Here is a 14,211-nt window from a genome sequence, read left to right on the forward strand (position 1 = left end):
GTCTTTGACTGAAATGAGCAGGCTTCGACCTGTCTTTCTTTTTCTTCTGAGATGTCTTTGAATAACATGGACAAGTTTCGCCCTGTCTTTCCTTGTGGCTTTTTCGTGCTTTGCCATAGCTTGTTTCTTCTTGGTGATGTAGTAGAGTTGAAGGAGTTGATTATACTTTTCTTGGGGTAATCAACCAATTTGTACTGTAGATCTGCGTCATTCTTGGGGCAGAGTAGTTCTGAGGGTAAGCTCCCGAGTTGTAATTGTTACTTGTGCCGCTTTTGGGGCGAAGTGGTCGACCATACTGCTCTTGGAGTAAATGGCCAAGTTGTTTTTTGCTGATTGTACCGCTTCTTGGGCGAAGTAGTCAATCGTACCGCTCTTGGGGTAGGCGACCGAGTTGTTGGAGTGCTTGTGCCCCTCCTTGGGTGAAGTAGTCGATCGTACCGCTCTTGGGGTAGGCGATCGAGTTGTTGGAGTGATTGTGCCGCTCTTTGGGCGAACTAGTCGATTGTACCGCTCTTGGGGGAGGCGACCGAGTTGTTGGAGTGTTTGTGCCCCTGCTTGGGCAAAGTAGTCGATCGTACCGCTCTTGGGGTAGGCGACCGAGTTGTTGGAGTGTTTGTGCCGCTCCTTGGGCGAAGTAGTCGATCGTACTGCTCTTGGGGTGGGCGACCGAGTTGTTGGAGTGTTTGTGCCCCTCCTTGGGCGAAGTATTCAATCGTACCGCTCTTGGGGTAGGCGACCGAGTTGTTTTTGTAGATAACGCTACTTGTTGGGCGTAGTAAACGATTGTACCAGCTCTTGGGGTAAGCGATCAGACCCGTATAGCACAACCGTTTCCGGGTTGGCTGTTTGCAGGGTAAGTAAGCAATCGTACCAGCTCTTGGGGTAAGTGATTGCGCCCGTATAGCAACAACCGTTTCCGGGTTGAGCTGTTCGTAGGGCTACCCCTTTTTCCCCAACCTAATTACGGGTTGGTTCTGTCCGTTGGATAGGGCTGTCAGTCGTACCATCTCTTTTATGGTAGAGTGACAAATGCTAGCTTGGGTCTCCTTACCCAAGAAGCTATTTGGCCGTTGGCCGTCAGTCAAAGCATCTCCATATGGTTGAGTGACAAGATTGCTCATGTAGTGCAACCGTTTCCGGGTTGGCTGTTAACAGGGAAGCCCCTTTTTCCCCAACCTGATTACGAGTTGGTTCTGTCCGTTGGACAGGGCTCATATTTGAAGTCATTCTTCTTGAATAATTTCTACTGTATTTCTCTTGAAACTTGAGTACAATCTGTTGTACTTAATTGTAGAATCTTTTGAGCTGGCTGATATGCCAAGTGTTCTTTACAGGTATTTCATCTGGAGTCATCAACTCGTATGTGCCGGGTCCTGTTGCTGTCTTCACGATGAAGGGTCCTTCCCATGGACTGAGTAGTTTGTGTCGTCCATCTTTCTTCTGGATTAGTCGTAATACTGAGTCCCCTGGCTTTAGTGATTGGGGTTGAGTACTTTTGTCATAATGTCTTCGTAACCCTTGCTGATATCTTGCATTTTGGATTATTGCACTGTCTCTTATTTCTTCTATTGAATCAATTTCTAATCGCCTTGTTTCTTCTGCTTCGCCTTCTTCATATTGTTCTATTCTTGGAGATAGCCATATCAAGTCGGCTGGTAGTACTGCCTCTGATCCGTAGACCAGAAAGAACGGTGACTATCCGGTGGCTCTGCTAATCTAGGTTCTTAGACCCCATACTACTTTTGGTAGTTCGTCGATCCATTTTCCACCATAATCTTTCAAATCTTCATATAATCTTGGTTTTAAGCCTTGTAATATGAGTCCATTTGCTCTTTCGACTTGTCCATTGGCCTACGGGTGTGCTACTGATGCAAAGTTGATTTCTATCCCACAATCTCTTGCCCAGTATTGGAATTCCCTTGCTGTAAATGGTGAACCAAGATCTATGATTATTCTATTGGGCATGCCGAACCTATGCATGATGTCTTGTATGAATTCCACTGCCTTTTCTGCACTGTATTTGACCAAAGGTTTGTATTCAATCCACTTTGTAAATTTGTCGATTGCCACAAATATGTATTCGAAGCCTCCTTTTGCTTTTTTGAGTGGTCCGACTTGATCCAGCCCCCAGCATGAGAACGGCCAAGCCAGCGGTATGCATATTAAGTTGTGAGCCGGCACATGTGATTGCCTAGCAAACATTTGGCAATTCTTGCATGTTCTGACGAGCTCTTCTACATCTTTGAGTGCTGTTGGCCAATAGAACCCGGTTCTGAATGCTTTGCCGACTAGTGTCCTAGAGGCTGCATGATTTCCACAACATCCTGAGTGGATTTCATCCAAGATTTCCTTTCCTTTATCTGTTGGAACACATTTAAGCAGTACTCCTGATGATGCTGCTCTTTTGTATAGTTTATCATCCACCAGAACGTAGTTTTTGCTTCTTCGTACAACCCGGGTTGCTTCTGCTTTATCTTCGGGCAGTTTCTTCTCTTTGATAAAATCAATGTATGTTTGTCTCCAATCATTTTGTATGACCATGATTTATCTTGACTGGTCTGGTTCTTCTGCTTGATCTATTTCCATTGGATCTGTTGTTTCCTTCTCCTTTTCTGTGTTCCCGAGTTGTTTGAAGGATGGGGCTGTGAGTTCTTCTACAAATATACCAGGTGGTACTTTTGCTCTATCTGATCCTAATTTGACTAGCACATCTGCTGCAACGTTGGAATCTCTTAGTACATGATGGATTTCGAGCCCTTGGAAAATTTTCTCTAATTTTCTGACTTCTGCACAGTATGCGTCCATATTATCTTTTGTATAATCCCAATCCTTGTTGACTTGATTGATTACTATAGCTGAATCACCGTAGACAAGTAGTCTTTTGATCCCAAGTGAGCTTGCAACTCTTAGACCGTGTATTAATGCTTCGTATTCTGCCTCATCGTTAGTTGCCTGCCAAAGTATTTGTAGCACATATTTTAACTGTCTCCCTTCTGGTGATATGAATAGTACTCCTACTCCGGCTCCTCCTAACTTTAGGGAACCATCAAAATACATTTTCCAATGATCAAGTATTGGTTCGGGTTCTTTTTGACTGATTTCTGTCCATTCAGCAATGAAGTCGGATAATGCTTGAGATTTGATTGTTGTTCTTGGTTTGAAGTCTAGGTTGAGAGCACCGAGTTCTACTGCCCATTTTGATATCCGACCTGTTGCATCTTTATTGCGTAGAATGTCTTGAAATGGAAAATTAGTTACCACTGTAATCTTGTGTTCATGGAAATAATGTCTCAGCTTTCTTGATGATATCAACACTGCATAAAAGTAGTTTTTGCACGTGTGGGTATCTCACTTTTGATTCTGTTAGTACTTTGCTTATGTAATAGACTGGTCTCTGCACTTTGTATGCGTGTCCGGGTTCTTCTCTCTCAACCACAATTGCTGTGCTGACAACGTTCTTGGTTACTGTAATGTATAGCATCATGTTCTCTTTGCCTTTTGGTGGTGTCATTACTAGTGATGATGCCAAGTATTCTTTTAACTTTTGGAATACTTCTTCTGTCTCTTCTGTCCATTCAAAACTTCCTGCCTTTTTCAATAATTTGAAAAAAGGTAGCCCTTTTTCTCCTAGTCGGGAGATGAATCTGTTGAGTGCTGCCATGCATCCTGTAAGCTTATGTATGTCTTTAACTTTCTTTGGAGGTTTCATATCCATGATGACTTTAACCTGCTTTGTACTTGCTTCAATTCCTCGGTTGCTGACTAGAAATCCGAGTAGTTGTCCTGATGGGACCCCCAAAAACACACTTTGTGGGGTTTAGCTTCCACTGCCATGCTTTTAGATTCTTGAAAGTCTCCTCTAGGTCTTCTATCAATGATCCGGGTTCTTTTGTCTTGATTACTACATCATCAATGTATGCTTCTGCGTTTCTTCTGACTTGACTCCCCAAACAAGTTTGAATTGCTCTTTGATATGTTGCCCCTGCATTTTTTAGCCCAAAAGGCATTGATTTGTAGCAATATGCCCCAAAGGGTGTAATGAACGATGTCTTGCTTTGGTCTTCTTCTCTTAAGGATATTTGATGATAGCCTGAATAGCAATCTAGAAAAGATAATAGAGTTGATCCTGCTGTTGAGTCGATGATTTGATCAATCCTTGGTGGGACATATGGATCTTTTGAGCGATGTTTGTTGAGGTCTGTGTAGTCGATGCACATGCGCCATTCTTTTGAATTCTTCTTCTCTACTAGGACCGAGTTGGCAAGCCAATCCGGGTTGATTATTTCTCTGAGAAATCCTGCTGCCATGAGCTTGGTGATCTCTTTTTTGATTGCTGCTTTTCTGTCTGGAGCGAATCTTCATAGCTTCTGCTTAACGGGTTTGGACCCTTTGTTCACATCAATTATGTGCTCAGCCAACTCCCTTGGGACCCCTGGCATGTCGGCCGGCTTCCAAGCGAAGATGTCTTTGTTGTCCCGAAGAAAGTTGGTGAGCGCGAGTTCCTATTTGGGATCGAGATTTGCACTGATGATTGCCGTCTTCTCTGGATCACCAGTCAATAAGTCAATAGTCTTGGTAGCGGCTTCTTTTGGTGGTGCGAAGTTGCTTGGCTTCTTAGCCGGTATTTGAATCTCATCCGGGTTCATTTCGCTGGCTAGCGTTGCAATCTCTTTTCCTTCCTTTATGTCTTGTAATCTTTCAGATATTTGTACTGCTTGTACGTCGCAATCATGTGCTTTCTTTAGATCTCCCTTCAATGATAATACTCCCTTTGTTGTTGGCATCTTGAGTAGTAGGTATGGATAGTGTGGTACTGCCATGTATTTTGTTAAAGCTAGTCTCCCAAGTATTGCGTGGTAGCATAATTCAAAGTCTGCAACTTCGAATTTGATGAATTCCGTCCGGTATTTGTCTGGTGTGCCAAAGGTGACTGGTAGGGTTATCTGCCCGAGTGGCATGGCTACTTTGCCGGGTACTATTCCATAGAATGGTGTGCTTGTTGGTGTCATTAGTCCTTCACAATCCAGATTCATCCTTCTGAGAGTATCTGCGAAAATTATGTTAAGCCTGGCTCCTCCGTCGATGAGTACTTTAGTTACTGCCACTCCTGCGATAGTTGGACCCAGTACCAATGGGTAGCATCCTGTGTTTGCTGCACTAGTCCATTGGTCTTCTCTTGTGAAGTGGATGGGGTACTCTGACCAATCTAGATACCTTGGGGTGGCTGGTTCACCTGCCATGATGGCTCTGTGAGCTAATTTCTCTTGCCTTTTACTTCGTGTGTTAGGAACACCTGAGAATATTACTGCTAATGGCGTTGGGGTTCTTGATAATCTCCTTCAGCTTTCTTTTCTTCCTTCTTAGAATCTTCTTGCTTTTGCTCCGAGTTGTTTTGATTTCTGTTTTCTCTCTTCATGAATTGCCGCTGAAAAGTGCTGCATTCAACTAACTTGTGTCTGGCCCCTGGGTGTATGTGACACGGCATGTTCTCTATGTTCTCTGGCACTCTTCCTCGGTAGTTGTTGCTCTGATAGTTGTTATTACTGTTGTAACCGCTGTTGCTACGGTTGTTGCTATTGTTGTAGTTGCTATTGTAATTACCACCGTTGTTATCGTTGCTGTTGCCATTGTATCTTCTCTTGTTATCTGTGGTTGCCACCATGTTGTCCTGCCTTGGCCTTTTGTCTCATTGTCTATAATCGGGTCTTCCTCTATTCTCCGGGTTGTCCCTAGCAAACTGATGCTGGGTTCTTTCTTCTGATGAAATCGGCTTTTCAACAACCCTCTTGAAGTCTTCATTTGTCCTTGGGTTCTCATTGAAATAGTCTTTGTGTTGCCAATTTGCTAAGATTCCTTCCGCAAAGGCCTCTATCACCTCTCTGTGGGGGTATTAACCCCTATACCCTTACGGCTAAGCTTGGGCTGGCCCGGATCGATGGGTTCAGTCCACCCGAAAGACGACGTGCGGCCCAGTTACCCTGATCGGAGTCCCGCACAAGGAATCAAGACGGATTTGGCGACCAAGCAGGATCCTGGTCGGTTAGAATAGGAATCCTTATCCGGCCAGATATGGCAATTGTAACTGCCTAGGATTAGTTTCCAGATCTGTAACCCTGCCCCCGGACTATATAAGGCGGGCAGGGGACCCCTCTAAAAAATATCTCTCATTGACATACAGCAATACAAATCAGACGCAGGACGTAGGTATTACGCCTTCTTGGCGGCCGAACCTGGATAAAACCTCGTGTCTGTCTTGCGTCACCATCTTGTTTGGGGCTTGCGCATCTGTCTGCCGATAATCTACTACCTTGGGCATACCCCTAGGTAGACTGCCGATCATATTTCGTCGACAGTGGCGCGCCAGGTAGGGGGTGTGCGTACTGCTCTCCAAACAAACAAGATGGTCATCATCTCTGGCTCCATGGCTATGCCCAGCGGCCTCACGTTCACCGTCGGCCAGATCACCTGGACCACCAACTCCGACGACTCCATCGCCATGGCCACGGGGGAGGCATGGATTCAGCCTGCGCCGACGACTACTTCACCTGCATCGGCTACGGCTCCGACCACGGTGAACACGGCTCCGACCACGGTGAACACGGCTCCGACCACGGTGAACACGGCTCCGACCACGATGGACCTGGCTCCGACCATGGGACATCTGGCTCCGACCACGCCTACAGCCACGCCAACAACCCGTCATCCGCTTCCCCGCTATAGAGGGAAGCAGATCGACAACACCGACCTGCTCGATTCCGTTGATCGGGTCGGCATCCAACTCGCTGAAACCCTGGCTCTGGTGAGTACGATTCAAACCCAACCTAACGAGTAGGTAACATCTCTCCACGACAGATCTATCCGGCCAGCTCAGACCAGTCGCCCTGTGCGATTTGGAACAGATCTTGTGGTCGTATCAACTCCTGAGGGGCGTTTCGCTCATCGCCGGCCAGACATCGCGACGGGTCTCCGACTCTGCGAGTACGAAGCCCTGACGGAGAACCACCAGGTCCAGCCCTACGGTCTGCAAAACGCTGCCTCCAGCTACGCGTACGACCTGTGACACCGCTCGGATCTGTGTCCTGTACACCGATCTCGGCCGAAGCCATGCAACATCGTCAACATGGTCCGGATCGAAGATTATCAGGAAGGATCCGTCCACACAGTCCGGGAAGGTGACTCCAGCTCCTCATCCGGCATCGCGTCCAACGCATCTGTCCACACCGAGCTTCAGCGTCACGAAGATGACGGCGCCCAATACGATCTGGATCTACCAGACCACGCCCCGGGTTTCCCCCAATTTCCGTCTTTCCTGCCAAGACGAGGGGATTTGATCCATGTTGTCAGCAACAACGAGCCGCCAGCAGTTGGCGAAACAGAACAAGAAAAAACTACACGCGAAGCACGCAATATTGACCGGTTTAATCGCCGGCAAATCGAAGCTGAAGCAGACCAGGAGGCACGACGCATAAGGGTCCAACCGCGTGACCTCAACAATGCTTTCGACAGGGTAGGGGATAAACAAGTCTTCAAGACCCCAAGCGCCAACGTAGCCGTCGCCATGGCGACGATGCAGCGGCTGCCCAACACTCCCGAGACTCAAGTAATCCGTGATGACATACAAGCTTATCTGACGGCTGCTATGGCTCAGACCGCAGAGATGAACCAAGCCCGGGCTCCATCCGTTTCTGTCGAATCAAGCCACAGCCGCCAATACTCAAGTCGCTCATAGCCACTCAACCTACGTGGCTCGCGCAATAACGACCCATCGGACAACCGTCAAGGCGGGAACGGTGGTCGTGATGGTGGTCGGGATGACAACCGCCGCCGGGAGGATAACCGCCACGACGTTCGAGGCGACAACCGCCGAGATAACCGCGACAATCGCCGTGATAACCACGGTCGCGGCGCTAATCCAGGTGGCAATCGAGATCGCCGTGATGGCAATAACGATCTCCGCCATTACCTCGGTGGACGTGATTTGCGTGCTCGCATCAACCAGAGAGCCGACGATCGTGCATCCCATGAAAGCTATCGCCGTATGGAGTACGACACCGTCCACGGTCCGCCGGGTCTGAAGTAGTTCACTCCACACCTGCGCCAAGTCATATGGCCCAAGAATTTCAAGCTCGAGAAGCTTCAGAAGTACGACGGCAAAGAAAACCCCGAATTATGGGTCATGCTCTATGAAACCGCGTGCCAATCAGCCATGGCTGACGAGCACGTTATGTCTAACTACTTCCCAGTCGCCGTTGGTCATGCAGGTCACCAATGGCTAGTTAGCTTGCCGGCAAACTCTTTTGACTCTTGGCAGGAACTCAAGCAGGCCTTCATCGACAATTTCATCGCTACTTGTGAACAACCCGGCAACAAGTACGATCTGCAACGGATCCGAGATCGGAAAGACGAACCACTACGCGAGTACGTTCGGCGTTTTTCGGAGATGCGCATCAAGGTCCCATCAATATCCGACAACGAAGCAATCGAGGCTTTCGTCACCGGCCTCCGCTTCCACGACGCCCTAAGAGACAAGCTCCTCCGGAAAAGACCTGAGTCAGTCACAGCGCTCTTGGCCACCGCTAAGAAATACGCGGACGCTGACGACGCTAAAAAGATAATCGTCGAAGAAGAAGCGAGGGTCCCACGCTCCGACCACCCCCCCACACCGCGATGATTACCGCGGCAACCGTGGTCGGAACGACAATTTTGACCGCCGCAACCAGCGCAACGACTCCCGCGACCACCGTGATCAACATAATCAGCGGCGCAACCGCCGTGACGATTACAGAAGCAAGCGTGCTCGGGAAGACGATGGCGAGGTCAATACTGTGAAAAAGGGCGGAGGATGTCATAACTACGAGGACGATTACGCCAAGGCATTGAAGGGCCCCTGCCAGCTCCATCCCAAGTCGAACCATACCATGGAGAATTGTCGCGTCCTCAAGACTATCTACACGCGCCAACAGGCTCCGGATATGTCCGACAAGCCTACTGACGTGAGGGAATAGCGCAACGAGGACAACGGCGACGACGACGATGCAGATCCTCGTCATAAATACGTCAAGCCGACGGATCGCGTGCACACCATCATCGGCGGCAAGGTGTCCATTGAGACCAAACGAGAACGCAAGCTGCTCGCCCGCACCTGCTTGAACGTGGCAAAGAACGACAACCTTCTTACCGATCCGCGGCTTCCTCCGTGGTCTCACCGTTAAATCTACTTCAGCAGGAAGGACCAATGGGCCGCCATACCCGAGCTAGGGTGTTTTCCCCTGGTCCTCGATCCTTGTATCAACAAGGTTCAGTTCGACAGGGTACTGATCGACGGCGGCAGCTCCATTGATATACTGTTCAAGAACAGCCTGCCCGCTCTGAAAATAGCCTAGGCGGACCTGAAGCCATATGAGGCACAGTTCTGGGGCGTTCTCCCCGGACAGAGCTCCACACCTCTCGGGCAGATCACGCTACCTGTGCAGTTTGGGACTCCGGACCACTTCTGCACCGACTACATCAACTTCGTGGTCGCTGATTTCGACGGCACCTACCATGCTATTCTTGGTCGACCATCGCTCACCAAGTTCATGGCCATACCTCATTACAAGTATCTGGTGCTCAAGATGCCTACTGAGAAAGGAGTTTTAACCCTCAGGGGCAACGTATACGCAGCTTATACCTGCGAGGACGACAGCTTCAAAATAGCAGAGGCCCACGACCTCTCTATTCGCATGGCCGAGACCATGCTCAACGCTAAGAAGACCACGGCCGACCACTTGGAGATCCCAGAGCTCGAGGCTCCACGCAAGAACATCAGGTGCAAGGAGCACAAGACGATCCAGCTGGTCAAGGGCGATCCCAGCAAAATGGCCCTCATCGGGGCCGACCTGGATCCCAAATAGGAAGACGCGCTCGTCAGGTTCTTGAGGGGCAACGTGGATGTGTTTGCATGGAAACCTTCCGACATGCCCGGTGTACCTCGGGACTTGATTGAGCACTCCTTGAATGTCAACAGCAAAGCCAAACCAATCAAGCAGAAGCTACGACGGTTCGCTCGCGACAAAAAGGAGGCGATTAGGGTAGAAGTTACACGGCTTTTGGCAGCCGGATTTATCAAAGAGGTGTATCATCCGGAATGGTTAGCCAACCCGGTTCTTGTACGCAAAAAGAATAATGAATGGAGAATGTGCGTTGATTACACTGATCTCAACAAACACTGCCCTAAGGACCCCTTTGGCTTGCCTTGCATAGACGAGGTCGTAGATTCAACCGCCGGTTGCGAGCTGCTTTCCTTTCTCGATTGCTACTCTGGTTATCACCAGATCGCTCTCAAAAAGGACGACCAGATCAAGACATCTTTCATCACGCCCTTCGGCGCCTACTGCTACACGACTATGTCGTTCGGGCTCAAAAACGCCGGTGCTACTTACCAACGCGCTATACAGGCCTGCCTCAACGACGAGATAAAAGACGGCCTCATCGAGGCTTACGTCGACGATGTAGTTGTCAAAACCAAGGAAGCACATACCCTTGTTGACAATCTGGAACGCACCTTTGTAGCCCTTAATACGTTCCAATGGAAATTAAACCCAAAGAAGTGCATCTTTGGTGTCCCTTCTGGCATACTGCTCGGCAACGTCGTCAGTTACGATGGCATACGCCCTAACCCGAAGAAAGTCAAAGCTGTCTTAGACATGAAGCCCCCAAAAAAGGTGAAGGATGTCCAGAAGCTCACCGGCTGCATGGCTGCTCTAAGCCGTTTCATATCAAGATTAGGAGAAAAAGGACTACCATTCTTCAAACTGCTCAAATCGTCCGAGAAGTTCGAGTGGTCGGAGGAAGCAGACGCTGCCTTCACGCAGCTGAAACAATACCTCACGTCACCTCCGGTACTTACTGCTCCCAGAGAAGACGAAACTCTCCCGCTTTACATTGCGGCAACCGATCGGGTGGTTTCCACTACAATGGTGGTCGAGCGCGACGAGCCGGGCCACGCCTACAAGGTACAGCGGCCAATCTATTTCATTAGTGAGGTACTCAACGAATCCAAGACCAGGTACCCACAGATTCAGAAACTGCTTTACGCCATACTGATAACATCCCGCAAGTTGAGACATTATTTCGACGGATATCGTGTGGTGGTCATGACCGAGTATCCTTTGGGGGACATCATTCGCAATAAGGATGCGAACGGGCGCATCATCAAATGGGCAATGGAGCTATGCCCCTTTTCCTTGGAATTTGCAAGCCGTACTACAATCAAGTCTCAGGCACTCGTCGATTTCATCGTCGAGTGGACAGACTTAAGCACGCCCGCTTCTCCGGGATCCGACGAATATTGGACGATGTACTTCGATGGTTCTCTCAATATTGACGGTGCGGGAGCAGGAATTCTTTTCATATCACCATCCAAGGAGCAGCTCCGGTACGTCCTCAGGATTCACTTCCCAGCATCTAATAATGCCGCCGAGTATGAAGCATGCTTGCATGGTCTACGCATTGCGGTTGAGCTTGGAGTTAAACGTCTCTATGTTTACGGAGATTCGGCTTTGGTCATCAACCAACTCAACAAGGACTGGGACACGACCAGTGAAAAGATGGACGCTTATTGCAAATCGATAAGAAAGCTGGAAGGCAGGTTCTATGGCATCGAGTACATACACGTGGTCCGGGACAAGAACCAGGCAGCGGATGCGTTGTCAAAGTTAGGATCATCCCGAGCCAAAATCCCACATGGCGTATTCGTCCAAGACCTGCTCACGCCCTCCATTGAAGACGAAGATTCAACGACCGACAAAGTCTCAGACCAGCAATTAGTGGCTATGGTTCCGGCGCCGAGCGCAACCGAGCCGCTTCCGACCACTCATGAGCCAGACTGGAGAACACCTTTCATCAAGTACTTAACAGACGGTAGCGGTTATATCGATCGAACAGAAAATGAACGCCTGATGCGTCGTAGTAAGCAGTATCTGCTCGTCGATGGCAAGTTATGGCGCAAAAACGCTAAGGAGGAAATCTTGATGAAGTGTATAACCCAGGAGGAAGGTAAGCATCTCCTAGACCAAATCCACTCTGGCTCCTGCGGCAACCACGCGGCCTCAAGAACACTGGTCGGTAAGGCTTTCCGAGCAGGGTTCTATTGGCCGTCAGCAGTGGCCGACGCAGAAAAGCTAGTCCGCCGCTGTGAAGGTTGTCAGTTCTTCTCCAAGAGAATCCATGTACCGGCACATGAGATCCAGACGATTCCAGCCTCTTGGCCCTTCGCATGCTGGGGACTGGACATGATCAGGCCTTTCAAACCAGCCCCTGGGAAATTTACATGCGTCTTCGTGCTAATTGATAAGTTTTCTAAGTGGATAGAATACATGCCTCTGGTACAGGCATCCTCGGAGAAAGCCGTCACATTCCTCGACCAGGTCATCCACCGTTTCGGCGTGCCCAACAGCATCATTACTGATCTGGGTACTCAGTTCACCGGGAACGCTTTTTGGGACTTCTACGATGAAAGGAGCATAGTTGTAAAATACGTCTCGGTGGCGCATCCTAGAGCTAATGGACAAGTCGAGCGGGCAAATGGCATGATCTTGGACGCATTGAAAAAGAGGATGTACAGAGAAAACGATAAAGCTCCTGGAAGATGGCTCAAGGAGTTACCAGCCGTTGTCTGGGGCCTCCGAACTCAGCCCAGTCGTAACACTGGCGTCTCACCATACTTTATGGTTTACGGCGCTGAAGCAGTCCTCCCACCAGATATAGCTTTCCGATCAGCACGGGTAGAGAACTTCGACGAAGGCAAGGTCGACGAAGTACGGGAGCTAGAAGTCAACAGCGCAGAAGAAAAAAGGCTTGATTCTTGCGTACGCACGGCCAAATACCTTGCTGTTTTGCGCAGGTATTACAACAAGAACGTTAAAGAGCGTTTCTTCGTGGTCGGGGACTTAGTCTTGAAGTGGAAGACGAACCAGGCTGGTGTCCACAAACTCGCAACCCCATGGGAGGGACCCTTCATGATCAAGGAAGTCACACGTCCAACGTCTTACAGGTTAGCTCATCTAGACGGCACGGATGTACCGAACTCATGGCACATCGACAAGCTTAGACGTTTCTATGCTTAACTACTGAGATATGTACTCTACTTGTATTTTTGATTTACTTTACTAAAGCAACTATGATTTCTCCGACCACTCTAATGTGTCACTCCAAATTTTATGGTTATTCTAACTTAAGCCAGTACAAGCCGACCACCACTCCTCCTACGGTTTTCGGAGCAGGCCCTGTCTACGGTTCCTCCCAACACGTGCACGGGATCCGCTCCCTACGTTGCGGGTGATCAGCAGGTCCCCCCTGGTTTGGCTTGTCTGCGTTCACGTATGCACAGGTCATAGTACCTCATACTCCGACCACATGCCAGACTAGGGCCGCACAAACTTTTCAGGATGATGTGTCGAGCAAAACGGTACAACTAAACAGAACGTTAACACGTTCCCACTTAGTTACACCAACACAAAATTTCAAGCTTAAAGTACGTTTTGTACAAAACAAACAAGCTTATAATAATATACAGTTACGTTATTACAAGCTTGCCTGAAAAGGCTCAAGTTTACAATAACACAACTATGTCCTCCTTCTACAGCTTTAAGCCTATTACATTGGCTGGTCGGGGCGCATGGCATTTACTGCTCGCCGCCTCTGATACCCTACTCGAGTCTCGGGGACTCTGGAGCTAGTCAAGCTGAAGGGGATGGCCCCACCGGTGCCTGGCTGGTCGAGACCGCAGGCTTCGTTGGTTGGCTTGTAGCTGATGGCATTTCCAGCTGGCTTGTCGATGGCATACCCTCCATAGGTGCTGTCCCACCTCCGCATAGGTTAATATCGCCAATTATCTTTGACGACAAGTCCAGCTGGGCCGTCCGAAGCTCTTCGGCCTGGTCTGGGTCTATCTCCTTCGGGTACCCAGCCTCCAAGCGTTTAAGATCGATCAGGGGGTAGTGAGCACGCACCATGCTTAGCACATGGGCACCCGTGTACTCACCCGCCTCCTTCACGAAGTCTTGGAACCATCCCCATGCTTGCTTGCATCTCTCGACCAGTCCGAGCTGAGGTGTCCTTAGCTCTTCCTCTGTGAGCGCCGGGTCGATAAGGTCGAGGACGGGCACAATGCCTGTTGCCATTTCTTGGCACCGCTTGCTCCATGTGTCCCGCTCCTCGGAGGCCTTAAGG

This window comes from Miscanthus floridulus, unplaced genomic scaffold, assembly GCF_019320115.1.
Source record: "Miscanthus floridulus cultivar M001 unplaced genomic scaffold, ASM1932011v1 fs_550_8_9, whole genome shotgun sequence".
In the NCBI taxonomy this organism is placed as follows: domain Eukaryota; kingdom Viridiplantae; phylum Streptophyta; class Magnoliopsida; order Poales; family Poaceae; genus Miscanthus; species Miscanthus floridulus.